Source organism: Sceloporus undulatus, chromosome 1, assembly GCF_019175285.1.
Source record: "Sceloporus undulatus isolate JIND9_A2432 ecotype Alabama chromosome 1, SceUnd_v1.1, whole genome shotgun sequence".
NCBI lineage: Eukaryota > Metazoa > Chordata > Lepidosauria > Squamata > Phrynosomatidae > Sceloporus > Sceloporus undulatus.
The window spans coordinates 79,769,651-79,775,662 of NC_056522.1; positions in this window are offsets into that span (position 1 = coordinate 79,769,651).

Sequence of the window (6,012 nt, forward strand, 5' to 3'; positions counted from 1 at the left end):
CCTGCAAACACCTCAGTTTTTGCTGGATCGGGACTGCAGCAACTGCACACTGCAGCCCCTATCCAGCCTTTCCAGGGGCTCGAGCATAGGTGGCATTTACTTTACGTGGACGAGTCCGGAATGGACCCCTCGCGTAAAGTAAGGGCACACTGTACAATGGCTTTTATTATTCTAATTTTTGTGCTGAGTTGTATATCTTTGAGTTGTATATCTGTCCTGGCTGCAGTCCCCATTTCTATCAGAGGGTCAGTACAGATGGCCTTTTAAGACGCCTCATCACGTGCTAGGGTTGCTTCGGGGCAGCACTTCCAGATGCCCCTCATGTGATGAGGGCGTCAAAATGGTGGCGCCCTGTACACATGGGTGCCACCATTGTTACGCAAGCACCACACTGCATCTGCACGGTGCCATGCAGCTGCGGCTTAAAAAGAACCTGCTTTTCACCGGTTCTTTTTACTCTGCAGGGAAGCCACATGGTTTGGCAGCTGTGGCTTCCCTGCGGAGAGAAAACAGGTGCTGGCAAGGTGCCGTTTTTAGGCACTCTGTACCATGCCAGTGTTTGATCCCAGGTATGAGAACTCTTTTACTACTTCTATTTCTTCATTGTCTAGGTTGAATTTGCCAGGATTCTTCACGGTCATTATTTTTGTTTTATTTATGTTCAACAGTAGGCTGGCCTTTGCACTTCCTTGGTCTTTCTTAGTAGCTTTTCCAGGTCAGGGAGGATTTCTGCTAGTATTATAGTGTCATCTGTGTACCTTAGATTGTTGATATTCCTTCCTCCTATTTTCACTCCTCCTTCTTTTTTGTCCAAACCTACTCTTCTTGCAATATGTTCTGCATATAAATTGAACTTATAAAACGTTCTCCTACTAGTCTTCAATTTATTTGCACTTCTGATTTCAGATTTATGTGTCCATTTAGCGGTACTCTTGTCTGTAGAAACCGATTTTTCGTAAGACTGCCGTAAGAAAGCAGAAAGGAATTATGAGGAAGTGGCCACACGTGCCATATTATATTGCTAGATGAGCCCCTTAATTTGTGGCTGATGTTATTAGATTCTGAGTTAGAGTTGGCTCAGTAGATACAGGGATGGAGTTAGCCTTTAAACTTATTGCAGAGTTTGGTCTTTATATGTTTGTGGCTGAACTTTGAAAAATTGTATTTGGAACTTTAAAGCCCAGATTTCCCTAGCTAGCATGGCCACTGCCCATGCTGGTTGGAGTACACTCTTCCCTCCATATTTGCTGGGAGTAGGGGCACAGGACCCCCGTGAATGTGAAATACTGCAAATGACAAAAACAGTATGTTTTTACCTGAGAGAATACCTCTCTAGGAATCTCTAGGTCCTCCAGTGCAACTCTGTGGTCAACAATGCCAGTGGAGTGTTTGCTCTAGGAATCTCTAGGTGTTTCAGTGCGACTTTTGGTTAAAGTTGACCACAGAATTGCGCTGGAGGACCAAGCTATTCCTGGAGAGAACATATTAATAAAATTTGTGAATAATCACAGGGAGCATATAACTCCCTTGTTAAAACAGCTGTACTGGCTACCTGTTCATTTCCAAGCACAGTTCAAAGTGCTGGTCATGACCTATAAAGCCCTACACGGCTTGGGTCCAGACTATTTGAGAGACCGTATCTCCCCATATGAACCTTAGGGCAAGAGCCCTAAGATCTTCAGGAGAAGGCTTTCTCTTGGTCCCATCAAGATCACAGGCTTGCTTGGCGAGGACATGAGAGAGAGAGAGAGAGACGTCTTGGTGGCTGCTCTCACCCTCTCGAATAATGCCCTTCCTCAAGAGGCTAGGCTGGTCCTTTCCTGCTGGCTTTTTGCTGCCAAGTAAAAACGTTTTTATGCTGGCAGGTTTTCTGTACATAATGCATAGCAGGGGGGGTTTATGGAGCAGGTGGGTTTTTACTCTGTTTTTAACATGAGTATATTTTATGTGATTTTATATTATATTTTATATTGTGTATTTTATGTGATTTTATATATAGATATTTTAATTGTTTGAATTTTATGATAATTTTAAAGGTTTTATCTGTGACCCACCTTGGGCCCTCCAAGGAGAAAGGCAGGATATTAATGAAATAAACAAACAAATAAATAATCAAATCCGCAAAAGTCAAAGCTGCAAATTTGGAGGGACAAGTGTACTTTGAGAGCTGGAGTCCAAAAGGGAAACTTCCTCAGACTTTAACTGTTGCTGGTAAGTAGCAGTTTAGAGGATACATTACAATGAATTTGACTAGGAGCTGTTGGTGGTGGTTTATTTATTTATTTTATTTATTTAGGTATTTATATCCCGCCCTTCAGCCCTAATGGCTCTCAGGGCGGCTTACAATTATTGTTTTTAATCAGACAGTTCCCTGCCCTCAGGCTTACAATCTAAGATACACAACACAAAAGGAGAAGGGAATGGTGGAGGGAAAGGGGATGAGGTCCAGTGGTTCTTCTCTCCCTCTGAGGCCTGGACCAAGGCAGATGGATTGGAGGGAGGGCTCTTCCTTCTTCCAGGCTAGCCCTAATGGAGCTGGACCTGCCTGGTGATTAATGATGTTCTGTCACGAATTCAAAGATATGGCTATGTTAGTCTGTAGAATTAGTATGTAAAGAGATCTTGTAGCACCTTTGAGACTAACTGAAAGAAATAAATTGGCAGCATAAGCTTTTGTAGACTTCAGTCTACTTCCTCAGATGCATTTGGTGGAGTGGACACCAGGCACAGACATATACATGCCATTGGTATGTGAGGATGTTCTGTTATGTTCTCTTCTTTCTTTCAAATGAGATTCCCCCCAGCTACAAATGTTGATTAACAGCAACTATAACGTGTTAAAGCAAGCTTGTCTCAGCATTGCTTTCTGTGCAAAAGTTTGCTGAGTAAACAGAACTTAGGCAAGCTCTGTTTCTGAACATGAACCCCTTTTCTTCAATCTGAGTTCCTTCTACACTATGAACCATATAATATTTTAATGTTATGTCATGAAAATGTAAGTGCTCTTAGTATTCTTAAGCACTTTATAAATGCATAGCAGTAATGGTAATGATGAGTCACTATTATAGCTGATGGTCAAAGGACAAATTAAGGTGAACTGCTTGTGTCATCAAACACAAACTTTAGATAAGTTGATAAATCAACAACTAGGAATGCTTAGAAATCCTTCTGAGCTGCCTGGCATCAAAATGTTAAAGCAATATTTAACCCAGCAAAAGGTTAACACCAAGAAAAACACCACTTTGTGGGCACTGTATATGTTAGGTAATTATCAGGCATATATGAAGAATACGATTCTGAGTGCCATTTTTTGTCAAAACAATAATCTGTTACTTTAGCATAGCCTCTGGTAGTATATGAGCATAAAATAATAGTTCTAGTGAGGACAGTAACCAATATCAGAGCTTGGAATATATTGTTTTTAAAGGAACTAGCTGCTTTACCCATTACTCTGAATACCCAGTAGGCCATTACTGTTTACTGTTATTACATTCCAGAAAGCTAACTCATGATGTTTCACATTATTATACTGTTTTACTGTGCCACTGAAGAATACAGGAAAATGCTACCTGGCTCACCCATGTGGATAATTCTGATATTGCATCTTGGAAAGTGAACAAAACACACAGAAGATGTTATCATAAGCAATCCTTCTTCAGCACTTTCTTTCCACTCAGATTGCTTGGACTCTAATCCACTCATACAGTCCAAGTAGAGATGGAAAGTTCATCTTTAGAAATATTGCAAGAGCTATTGCTTTTTCAGAGTTCCTGTGATTTTGAGCCTCCTGTTGTTTTGAACAGACAGCCCTCTCCACATTACATGCATTCACACTGATTATTTTCCTTTCATTTGTACCAAAATGAGGGTTGGCTGAAAAAGCAAGTTTACTTTTAAAAGTTTTTTAATCTCCAGGTAATTTGAGTTTCATACATTTCATGTTTTCATTATAATTCTGTCTTCTCTGTCCTGGTCTACCTGCACAACACAATCTGTTATGTCTGGTCTGGTCCTGAAATTGTTCTCTTTTCTTAAGGATGTTTACTTAGAAAGTAATTATAGTTACTGCTGAATTAAATGTGCATTCCCTATTTTGTCCCAAGAGCAATACTATTTCCTTTGACTGTTTTGTCCCAAGAGCAATGCTAGGGACTTTGGGTGTAGTAAGGCCTCTGGCTCTCGGGATCACAGCCAGAACAAAAGACTTGTCCACAAATTTCTTAAGTTTCAAAAGCTTTACTGGTTATAAACACAAATAACATGAAACTGATTTCTTCTTTCTCAATAGTCCTTCCTAAATACCTTGCTTTCTTCTTGATGGATTCTATCTTTCTTCTTCTGAGGACTATCTTTCTTCTTTTGTGGACTTATCTTTTTGTGAAAGGAAAATACTCTCTCCAGGTCTGACTTGGCTGAAATCTTACTACACACAGGTGGGTTACAAACTTCCACTTGGGACGTCCGCAGGACGTCCCATTTTAAAAAAGGGGTGTCTCTTCTAGACTCCCCTGGCTCTAGTATGGACTCTGTCCGTACAATATGGCACCGGCCGTTCCACACGGCCGGCGCCATCTTTACGTATCGGACGCTGTGCGTCCGAACATGTCGCTGCGTCTCGCGATGTCACAGAGGCGCCGCAAGAAGAAGCTCCATTTTGGAACTTCTTTTTCGGTCCGTGCGGGAGCCGCGCGGTGTGGCTGCTGCGGCTCACGCACGGAGCAAACGGCGGCAGCGGCAGACTGCCTCAAAGCGGCGGTATATAACCCGCCACAGAAACTAACTAGAGTGAGACAGTATAAGACCCTGGGATTTCCCACAATCCTTGTCTTTCTTAAAGCTATAGATCTGTATTTCCCCTCTTAAACTAATACATAGAAAACCTAATTTGGGCGGGTTACACACCGTCATGAAAGTACGGAGTCAGTCCGTACAAAATGGCAGCTCCCCTTCCACATGGGGGCCGCCATGACGACGTCACGACTGCCCGCCTCTATCCGGGTGGCGGCGCGGGAGACATGACGTCATCGGTCCGGCGCCGGGTGCTTAGTGGCGCCCTTTCCGCTCCGTTTCGGAGCTCCTTCCTGGTTTGCGGCGCCACTTTGCATTGCTGGGCGCAGCCTTTAGACGGCTGCGCCCAGCGAAGCAACGGAGAAAGGGGCCAAGCGGCCCCTTTCTCCTCCTCCCCGCCGCTGCGGGGTGTCCTTGGGGCTTGAAGCCCCAAGGACACCCCTTTTCAAGCTGCGGGGAAGCAGCATTTTGCCGCTTCCCCGCAGCCTGAAAAGCGGCGGATCAGGGCCTCAGCGGCTGCCGTTCTGGCAGCTGAGGCCCCGATACTCTGGGGAAAGGGGCGGGTACAGCCTGCCCCAAATAGGTGGTCTGTAACCCGCCATAATCTTAACTAAATATATGTCTCAAGAGCATCAAAGATGCTCTGGAAGCATTGTTCTCTTTTCTTAAGGATGTTTACTTAGAAAGTAATTATAGTTACTGCTGAATTAAATGTGCATTCCCACTGCAGTCAAGAAACTAGAAGGAGGCTAAGAGCTGGAACGTCAGCTATGAAGGTGAGATCCTCAAGAATATATATATCATTCTTTATCAAGCTAGATCATCCATGCCATAATATTTCTGATTTCTGTGTATGGTTGTGAAAGCTGGACAGTGAATAAAGTTGGCAGGAAGAGAACCCATTGATTTCAAATGTAGTGCTGGAAAAGAGTTCTACAGATACCACTGATTGCCAAAAAAATATGGATTCAAGAGCAAATTATTATTATTATCATTAACCTTTATTTATAAAGCGCTGTAAATTTACACAGAGCTGTACATACAATCTATTTAAATTAGACAGTTCTCTCACTGGAACCCAACATCACTGGAGTGAAATATCGTACTTTGGACATATGAAATGACATGACTCTTGGGGAGGAAAACAATTATAATGTATCTGTATATGTATGTGTGCCAGTGCCGGTTCTTAGATTAATTGGTCTTGTGTTCCATCTATGAACC